Here is an 11,310-nt window from a genome sequence, read left to right on the forward strand (position 1 = left end):
GATGAGTGAGCAAAGCTTTCTCTGTATTTATAGCCACTCCCCATCACTCACATTACCACCTGAGCTCCACCTCTTGTCAGATCAGTGGCAGCATTAGATTCTCATAGGAGCACAAACACTATGGCCAACTGTGTATGCAAGGGATCTAGGTTGTGTGCTCCTTATGAGAATCTAATGCCTAATGGTCTGTCACTGTCTCCTATCACCCATAGATGGGACCATCCAGTTGTAAGAAAACAAGTTCAGGTCTTCCACTGATTCTACATTCTGGCGAGTTGTATAATTATTGTATTATATACTACAATGTAATAATAATAGATGTGCACAATAAATGTAATGTATTTGAATCATCCCCAAACCAAACCCCATCTCCCAGTCTGTAGAAAAATTGTCTTCCACGAAATCAGTTCCTGGTACCACAAAAGCTGGGGACTGCTGCCATAAGCCCTTACTCTGACCAGTGGACCATGATGATGTTTTGGGTCACCTAAAATTAGTTTCAGTTTAGAGCCAGTGTCTGAACATTCTGATTATTTCCTTTGCTTTAGTGCACAGTTACCCTGGTAAACAGCTGTAGGTAAACAGCTATAGGTCCCTTTGGTGAATGTTGGGAAAAAGATTAACATATAAATTTTTCATAATATACTGGGGTCTTTCCTCAAGGGGATCCCACCTCCTCCTCATTCAGAAGGTCTTGGGTGATTAAACTAGTTCAAGTCATGGAATTGATTATGGAACTGTGACTCTCTTTTTTTCTTATGATTCAGATTAGACTTCCGTTCACTTAACCTAAAACTTTTCTGTTTATGTAGATCAAGTAAGAATTTTGTAGGTTTCCTGTTTCACGTCTAGGAACACCATGATCAACTAGTGAACAATGGAGATCTACAAACTAGGTCATTCTGATGGCTGCTTTGACTCTGCTTTTCATTATGGTAACCACGCCCACCTTGCTGTTGGTGGTTGAGTGTTGCAACTTGGCCCCTACAACCTGGGATCCAATTATGCCCATCTTATTTAGGTTTTTAAATTCAGTGACTGTGGTTCTCACTGTAAGGTCTGGCCTACACAGAAGAGCAATCATGAAGCTTTTCAAGGATACTGGGGCTTCTCTCACAAACTAATTTCTCACTGAATTGGAGTATGTTTTCTGGACCCTCCCTGTGTGGGTGACATCTTAAATGACTAATCCACTTGAACATTTCAGTCTCCCTAAGCCTTTGCATTCTTTCCTCTACATTAAATCAACACACATCCAATATGTCCAATTCACTCACTGTGGTTCAACTTTTGTCCATGTTTCTTTTATTTATTTATCTTTTATATTTATAATTTTTGTTTTATTGAAACAGTCTTGCTCTCCTATCTGGGCTGGAGTGCAATGGTGTGATCATGGCTCACTGCAGCCTCAGCCTCCCGGGCTCAGGTGATCTTCCTGCCTCAGCCTCCTGAGTTGTTGGGACTATGGGTGTGCACCACTATGCCTGGCTAATTCTTTCTTCCCTTCCTTCCCTCCTCCCTCCCTCCTCTTCTTCTTCTCTTCCTCTTCCTTTCTTCTTTCTTTCTTCTTTCTTTCTTTTCTTTCTTTCTTTTTTTTCTTTCTTTCTTTCTTTCTTTCTTTCTTTTCTTTTTCTTTCTTTTTCTTTCTTTACTGTGCTTTCCTTAATTCCTTCCTTCCTTCCTTCCTTCCTTCCTTCCTTCCTTCCTTCCTTCTTTCTTTTCTCCTTCCCTCTTTCTTTCTTTCTTGTAGAGACAGAGTTTCACTGTATTGCCCTAGCTGATCTCAAACTCCGGGGCTCAGGCAGTCTTCCCAACTTAGCCTCCTAATGTTCTGGGAATAGAGGCATGAACCTGGACCTTGTATTGTTTTTGTTTGTTTGTTTGTTTGTTTGTTTGTTTGTTTGTTTGTTTTGAGACAGGGTCTCCCTCTGTCGACCAGGATAGAGTGCAGTGGTGTGATCATGGCTTATTGCAACCTAAATCTCCTGGGCTAAAGCACCCCTCCTGCTTTGGCCTTACAAGTAGCTGGGACTGACTACATGTATGTAAACCAAAAATAAAATTCTAAGGCCCGCCCCCAATCATCTGAATGGGCCCCAAAGGAGTTGCCCGAACTCAGAGCTAAGGTACCAGCAGGGGCCCATTGAAAGCTTCCCCAACTATGAGCTTCTCTGGTGGAACTGATAAGTCCTGAGGCATGGATCTCCCTTGGGTTGACCATCCTTGATTTATTCTGAGCTGGTTGGTTTGTTTGTTTAGTCCTAGGAAGTTGTTGTTTAGGATCCTAATACAGAGGTGCATTCTAAAGAGTCTTCTCCATTGCCTTTTTCCAAAGACAAGGAAAATGACTCCCTTTTGGGCACTCCATTTGGTTTCTAGTTTGGAAGTGCATTCTAAAGGGTCTTCTTCATTGCTTTTTTCCCCAAAATTAAGCTCAATTGGCATGTCTGCACATTTTTGTGAGGAGCTGAACTGCGTTTTCCTAGATAAAAGAGAGACAGAGCTTCCTCAGCTTGGAAGAGAAAGGGCATTTTGCTCCTCTCGGCAGAAAGGTGCCCCTGGGTGAACAGGAGCTGACTGAGAGTGTTTGGGGCTTCACTTCCCATGACATGCAGCAGCCCCCCAACAAAATTAGTTTAAAAAGGCTCATCCAGAAAATGCATATAAGAGCTGATCACTTTGCATTTTGAACTCTCTTAGAGATGCCAGACCTCTGGAGAGAGAAACTGAGACATGTAAGAGTGTGGAAATGACTCTGGTGAAACACTGAGGAGTCCCTCCCACAGTCAGCACACTTTGATCCACTACACTAAACCGTAGGCCACAGCTCAGTTCCTCCTTTTAAGAAAGAAAAAGAGGCTGGGCATGGTGGCTCACGCCTGTAATCCTAGCATTTTGGGAGGCTGAGGTGGGCAGATTGCCTGAGCTCAGGAGTTTGAGACCAGCCTGGGCAACACAGTGAAACCCTGTCTCTACTAAAATACCAAAAATTAGCCGGGCATGGTGGCGTGCACCTGTAGTCTCAGCTATTTGGGAGGCTGAGGCAGGAGAATTGCTTGGACCCAGAAAGTGGAGGTTGCTATGAGCTGAGATCGTGCCACTGCACTCCAGCCTGGGGAGCAGAGCAAGACTCCAACTCAAAAAAGAAAAAGAAAAAAGAAAAAAAGAAAAAAAGATGCAAATCAAATATGCAGAAAGACAAGAAGAATGACCTCTTTAGGGCACCCTGTTGGTTTTATGGTGTCTCTACTTGCAAGTGTTTGTGTAAAATGAAAAAGTTTGAGGGCATGCCAGGTTTCCTAGTACTCCAGCTGGTTACACATTATGGTATTTTTCAGTATATCTTAAAGTGGTGGGCAAATTACATCAAGGAAAAATTCAGAGCCCAAAGGTTGATCCGCAACTATAGAATTCCTAAGTTGTCGTACTAGTCTGTTCTCACACTGCTATAAAGATACTACCCAAGACTGGGTAATTTATAAACAAAGGAAGTTAAATTGACCCAAAATTCCACATAGCTGGGGAGGCTTCAGGAAACTTACAATCATGGTGGAAGGAGAAGCAGGCATCTTCTTCACAAGGTGGCAGGATAGAGAAGTGTAAGCAGGGGAAATGCCGGACACTTATAAGCCATGAGATCTCATGAGAACTACTATCACAAGAACAGCATGGGGGAAACCACCCCCATGATTCAATTACCTCCCTCCCTTGACATGTGGGGATTACAGGTCCCTCTCTCAACATGTGGTGATCACAAATTGAGATTAGAGTGGGAACACAGAGCCAAACCATACCAGCTCTTGATTTTTCTATTTTCTTTTCTGCTGCTTTAAATCTGCTGTTACTTTTCTACTGACATAAAAACCACTATTTGTATCCAACTGTCTTTTTGTTTTTGCAAACCAGTGAATTTGTATTAATATCTCATGGCCAGAGTTCTAAAGTAAAAGCTACAGGATCTTTGTTTGAGTGTGTATGTGTGTGTTTATGTGTACATACACATATTTTGTTATGTTTTGGCCACAAGGTACCAAATTGGCTTAAAGATAAAGAGTACTCATAAATTAAATGATAAGCCCAAATGCTTTTCAAGTTCACATGACTTAAATAAAATCTTCAATAAATAAGCTGGCTTTAAAATTGTTGGTAAAGTAATAGCAGAAAAATCTTCATGTGGGCTCAAGAGATTATTGTGTCTCAGCCTCCCCAGTAGCTGGGATTACAGGTGCATGCCACTACTCCCGGCTAAGTTTTTTGTAATTTTTTAGTAGAGATAGGGATTCACCATGTTGGCCAGGCTGGTCTTGAACTCCTGACCTCAGGTAATTCACCTGCCTCGGCCTCCCAAAGTGCTGGGATTACAGTTGTGAGCCACCACGCCTGGCCTGTTTGCATTTATTGATCAAGCAGTTTCATATTTATCTCTGCAGAATACAATAAGGTGTCAAAATTTGTCTAAGGGTTATAAAACTATAAATCCAGCCCAAAACAGAATTATCTTTGCTTGTGTAATTTTTCATAAATGACACGTTTAATATAATTGTTGGTTTAATGAAAGCAGCTAATGAATTATTGGTAAAATACCCATATATTTAACCTTAAGTTTTTTACTTAGGTAAACACTTGAAATTCATAGAATATAAAAATGATGGGAAGGCACAGTGGCTCACACCTGCATCCCAGCACTTTGGGAGGCCAAGGTGGGCAGATCACTTGAGGTCAGGAGTTTGAGACCAGCCTGGCCAACATGGCAAAACTCCATCTCTAGCAAAAATACAAAAATTAGTTGGGTGTGGTGGCATGCTCCAATAATCTCAGCTTCTCCGGAGTCTGAGGCAGGAGAATCACTTAAACCCAGGGGGCAGAGATTGCAGTGAGCTGAGATTGCACCACTGCAGTCCAACTTGGGTGATAAAGTGAGACTCTGTCTCAAAAAAAAAAAAAAATGGCTAACAGGGAAATAAATTTAAATAATGACTATTGCAGCTTTCATAAATAATCTAGGTTAACTATTAAATAATCAGGTAAATGTAATGGAATAAATGCTTGTAAACAAAATTTCATATAATTTAGAATCTAAGGTTATATTAAGTAATAGATTGATATCTATTATTAAATGAGTTATTTCCAATTTAAAAATTATAGGAAAACTTTTTAAAAATGTTTTCTTATTAAAAGCTAAATAATTGCTGGGTGTGGAGGCTCATGCCTGTAATCCCAGCACTTTAGGAGGTCAAGGCAGGCAGATCACGATGTCAGGAGGTCGAGACCATCCTGGCTAACATGGTGAAACCCCGTCTCTACTAATAATACAAAAAGAAAAAAAAAAAAGAATAGCCAGGCATGGTGGTGGGCACCTGTAGTCCCAGCTACTCAGAAGGCTGAGGCAGGAGAATGGCATGAACCTGGGAGGCGGAAGTTTCCATGAGCCAAGATGGCACCACTGCATTCCAGCCTGGGCAACAGCACGAGACTTTGTCTAAAAAAAAAAAAGCTAAATAATTTTTGTCTAATTCAAAGATTATTTAAAGGTTATATATAGAACAAGGTAAAAGGCACCAGAAAATTAGAGAGATGTAAGGAAAGTTACAGATATAAGGAGGTATTTTTGGTAAGAAAGGTTAAAGGTAATTTTGTATGAGAAAGAACCTTGTATGGTGAATTTTGGTCCTAAAATAAAATGACTGGTTGTTTAAGAAAGAGGAATATTTAGGACAATCCAGGAAGTTCAAGCATGTCATGAATGGTTTGTGTATGCTGTAATAAGGTTAGTAAAAAAGAAATTTCTTTTCAAGTTATATAATTAAGTTGGGTGTAATTAAAAAAATTATAATAGTCTTTCTGGAAATCTGACTTTGATATTAAAAATACATTAATACAAAACTTTGCCAGGTGGGATGGTTCATGCCTGTAATCCCAGCACTTTGGGAGGCCAAGGCAGGAGGATCTCTTCAGCTTAGAAGCTCAAGACCAGCCTGGGCAACAAAGGAAGACCCTGTGTCTATGAAAATTTTTTTAAAGTTTTTAAATACATTAATACAAAAATAAATAATTGGTTAAAACAAGATTTTATTGAAAATATGGAACAAGAAGTTTCTAATTTTTAAATTCTATAATCTATATTTTTTTAATTCTTCAGATTGACATCTCAGAAGTTCCACTTCTGCTAAACTCTGCTACTTCAGCTCTTTTCTCTTTTGAGAAGGCAAGGGAAGGCAACACTCTCCTTCACCTTTTGTTTGCTCCTGTAATTTTGTTGTTATTATTGTTATTAATAGTCTAAAGTAAGGAAAAGAATTTTTGAAAACAGGCAAATAAGAAATGTTTTGGATCTGCCTTTGTCTGTGTCTGTTATATCTTTATGTTTATATGTGTCACATGGAAGTGATATTTCACTACCAAACTATATGAAAGAGCGCTAATCAATTGGCTGAAAGTAAGTGCTTGTCAGACTGATAGAAGATGCCTTTTAATTCACATTACTTTGGTAAGATTAATTTGGTAAATTTAATCTCAGTTTCTCTCCAATAGTTTAAAATCTTAAAGACATGTTATTTATCAAGTTAAGTAACCTTGGTTTTTTTCACTGTGAAATTGGGTTACTAAGAATTAAAATAGTAGGGAAGTAAAATGTATTTTTGGTGAAGTTTATAAAAGCAAGGATGTGGTTTTTGCTAAAGAAAATGTAATTTTTGGCTGGGTGCGGTAGTTCATGCCTAGCACTTTGGGAGGCCAAGGCAGGCAGATCATGAGGTCAGGAGTTCAAGACCAGCCTGACCAACATGGTGAAATCCCATCTCTACTAAAAATACAAAAATTAGCCTGTGTGGTGGTATGCACCTGTAATCCCAGCTACTCAGGAGACTGAGGCAGGAGAATCACTTGAACCCGGGAGGTGGAGGTTGCTGTGAGTCAAGATCACACCACTGCACTCTGGCCTGGGTGACAGAGTAAGACTCAGTCTCAAAAAAAAAAGGTAATTTTTTTTTCTATTTTAGGGACTAAGAGTCACTCGAGGCCTCAGAAGGAGGAGCAGGCAAAAATTTAAAAAGAGTGTCTCTCTAAAATAAAGGGAAAAATTACATAGATTTAAAAAAATGGATACAGAGAAAATTTTTAAGGTGTAGAATGAAAAACCTTGCCTCTTGGGTGGCCATGTGGCCACTCATCTTAAGGAGCTGCAGCTGGGCTACATTCAGTTACAAAAGGTAAGAGTTACCAGTGGAATTTAGACATGGATCATGCTCACACTCCCAGGGCATTAGTTCACCGAATGCATAAGGAAATGCAAACTAGTAAGAAAAAGGCAAAATATCCAACCCTTTGGTTATTGTTATCTTTAATAGCTAAAATGAAAGTAAAAGTGTGTTGAGTTGGGCCTTAAGGCTGGACCAAGCTCAGATGTGGGTCTACCTCAGGCCACTAGCCTCAAAGCTATCCACAAAAGGAAAAGTTAAGCCAGGGCAACAGAAGTTAGTTCTTAGACCTGTGGTTACCAAGAAAATAGTCAATGTGGGGGAAGGGGAAAACCAAGTAACTATTAAAACAAGAGAGTATAATGTAAAGGAATTGTTCCATTTTGTAGATTGGTATCATCAGCTTCCTGAGAAGCCTGTACTACAATGAATTGTAAAAATAACTACTTTAAGGTCAGTGTTTTAAATTTCAAAATGCTAGGGAATGAAAGAGCATGTTTAGGTTGATGCAGACCCACAGCTCACTATTAAACACCAGTTGATGAGTATATGTGGTCCAGATGCACAGGAGGTTATTCCTGATGGAACGACCAGCCTTGCGGATTAGATAAATGCCACTGTAAGGTCTGTTTACCTGAGAAGGGAACTGCCCAACTCTCCTTATAAAATGCCAAGTGGAGCACCCCAGATGAAGCAGCTGATATGCTTCATATGCAAGCCATGTGGGACTGGCTTTATGAGGACCGGGATATTCTCTGACTGTGTATGCTTATTACTCAGGTCATGGTAAACGTTGGTTGGGGTTAAGGGGTCCCTATTACATGGGCGTTCTGAGTGACATTGTTCCCACAGAATTGTACAACTGTTTGAGAAGCCTTATCAAATTTGCTGTCCCTCATGGGTCCTACAGATGCTTAATAAAACGTATGGTATCCGAGCACAGCTGCATTTTTCTTTTTTTTAAAATAAATGTTAGGGTAATTAACAACAATAGAAAAAAATGAGAAAGGCAAAAGAGAGTCAAAGGACTCACTCCAGAAGGCTACTGGAAATCTTTAGACAGTTACTAAGAAATGAAATAAATAAAATAAAAATTGATAGGGTTAAAACAAAGGTCTTTACAACACTATCAAAGGTTGGGTGGACCATGTGGGAACCCCTGCTGGTCCCCCAACATTAAAGGGCCCCACACCAGTTTTCTGCATTTGCCCCAGATTACAGAAGTTTAAGAAAAATTGTTGGATGCCGTGGCTCACACCTGTAATACCAGCACTTTGGGAGGCCAAGGCAAATGAATCACATGAGATCAGGAATTCAAGACTGGCCTGGGCAACATGCTGAAACCCTGTCTCTACAAAAAATACAAAAAAATTAGCAAGTGTGGTGGTGTGAAGACTGAAGTGGGAGGATCACTTGATCCTGGGAGGTCAAGGTTGCCGTGAGCAGTGATGGTGCCACTGCATCCCAGCCTGGGTGACATGGCTCAAGACCCCCATCTCAAAAAAAAATTAAAAAAAAAAAAGGCAAAAGTTACAGTGAGGAAGCTGACATTGCCTGGGCAATGCTGAGGCAAATTAAGATAAAGATTGATAAAAGGGCCTAAGTCCCTAGGCTCAACTTCCTGCTGGGAACTCAAATCCCTTTTCACCAGACAAGGTAAAATGTTCTCGGAGCAGAAAAGAAAAGCTCCCGGGACCAGAACATAAAAATGTACAGGTTAATAGGATGATGAAATTTGACCTGCTTAAACAATCTTTATGTAAGGTAGTTGTTACTTCTTTACCTAAATGTCTTATGAACATGGGTACTGTTGTAGGAAATAATGTATATGGTGGTCCATTTCCAAGACAAAGTGCCTCAAATAGGCTTGGGCCCGCAAACTGTGGAAGAACTGGATACACTAGGTCCCTGCTTTAATAGCCGGTGCCTGCTTGTCAGGGCCCCCTTAGATTACCCTCACTAGAACCAAAGAGTTTAGTCTAAAATGAAAGTTTACTAGCCTGCAAAATAGCTTGCTTTATCTATTCTTACCAGCTTGCCTAACTACCTGGGTCATAAGTCAAGTACTTGAAGAGCCCCAGAGCTGACCATGATTGCAATGCATTATGGGCTGCAACAAAATGCAGCAAGACAACCCTAAAGAAAACACCTAAAAGCTCCAACCCAATGACCAATAGGCGACGTCCAAGAAGATTGTGACCCCAAAGTACTCACCCTATGAGGAACCAGGGGAGGGACTTGTGCACTAGGGGATAAATTGCTTGTTGTGACTGTACTGGGTGTGCCTGCCTACCAGACACCCAATCTTGCAAGACCATCATGAAAAGTCTTGCTTCCAGCCTAGCACGTTGGCTCACGCCTATAATCCCAGCACTTTGGGAGGCCGAGATGGATGGATCATCTGAAGTCAGGAGTTTGAGATCATCCTGGCCAACATGATGAAACCCTGTCTCTACTAAAAATACAAAAATTAGCCAGTCGCGGTGGCAGGCACCTGTAATCCCAGATACTCAGGAGGCTGAGGCAGGAAAATCGCTTGAACCCAGGAGGCAGAGGTTAGAGTGAGCCGAGATTGCACCACTGCACTCCAGCCTGGGCAACAGAGCAAGACTTCGTCTCACTAAAAAAAAAAAAAAAAAAAAAAAAAGTCTCACTTCTGCTATTCTCCATGTCTCTGAGTCCATTTCATGGGTTTGGATGGATGACTGTGTTTCTAACATTGTGTCTGACTGGGGGACGTTTCCCTTATCTAGTACTATAAAACTAAAGTCATGTAAACCTGCCCTTTGAGAAATATTAATTGGACTTGCTAAACGGGAACCAGTAAGATTGCCTGAGCCCACAAAGTATAAGGTAGAAGTTTTAGTGCTGGTCAGGACAAATCCTCCACTTGATAGCCCTTGGAGTGTTTATTGGGGCTTATGGTGAAAAGCCTGTGAACACTTCAGTGACAACTACTGGGACTGTGGACTAGAGAATTTCCACTTCAGGGGCATTTACTGCCTTGCTATGGAATGCTAACTAAAGCTACCCCTATGCTAATGGAAATAATGTTACCCAAAAGAGTTCTATGATAAAAATAAAAATGGTTTATATAGGATCTTGCTATCTGGGGATGCAAGGAGGAGATACTCATGAGCAGGAAGGCTCTTTTTCCTAGGACTGACTCTCACTGTATGATGGGCTGTTAGACTCTAGCAGTGCTCACCTAAAGAGAGCTGCTTGGCTTGTGAATGACAGTTTCAAGGTGAACAAACATCTTGTTTGGAAGGCTGCTGCTATGGTTAAAGAAGAGTCAAGGAAATCCTTTCCTTTTGAGTTATTTATAGTTCAGAGCAATTGGGTAAAACATGTTTTTATGAGCAAATTTCTTTCTATCTGAGTTCAACAAAATTTGGAACTGATTTTATGACAATATAGTTATTTGCATAAATTTAGTAAGAGTCTTTTCTTTTAAAGAACAATTGGAGATATGGTGATTGATCATGGTGATTTTACCGAGGCTTTGTAACACCTTTTTTTTTTTTTTTTTTGGTAATGGAGTCTCACTCTTACCCAGGCTGGTTACCAAGGCTGGAGTGCAGTGGCGCGATCTTGGCTGACTGCAACCTCCGCCTCCCGGGTTCAAGTGATTCTCCTGCCTTAGCCTCCCGAGTAGCTGGGACTACAGGTGCCTGCACCATGCCCAGCTAATTTTTGTATTTTTAGTAGAGATGGGGTTTCACCATATAAGCCAGGCTGGTCTCGAACTCCTGGCCTTGTGATCCACCCGCCTCGGCCTCCCAAAGTGTTGGGATTACAAGCGTGAGCCATCGCACCTGGCCTGAATAACATATTTTTAAGTAAAGTTCCAGCAAAGTCAACTTAAAAAGACCTATATGGCCAATCAATTCTTGCTGCAGTTTGTGAATTATCAGGCCAAGTATAATAAGCCTAAAACTTACTTTGCAGATCAGGCATGGTGGCTCACACCTATAATCCCAGCACTCTGGGAGGCCAAGGCAGGCAGATCGCTTGAACCCAGGCATTCAAGACCAACCTGGGCAGCATGGCGAAACCCTGTCTCTACAAAAATACAAAAATTAGCCAGGTGTGGTGTTGCATACCTATAGTT

Source organism: Rhinopithecus roxellana, chromosome 3, assembly GCF_007565055.1.
Source record: "Rhinopithecus roxellana isolate Shanxi Qingling chromosome 3, ASM756505v1, whole genome shotgun sequence".
NCBI classification, from domain to species: domain Eukaryota; kingdom Metazoa; phylum Chordata; class Mammalia; order Primates; family Cercopithecidae; genus Rhinopithecus; species Rhinopithecus roxellana.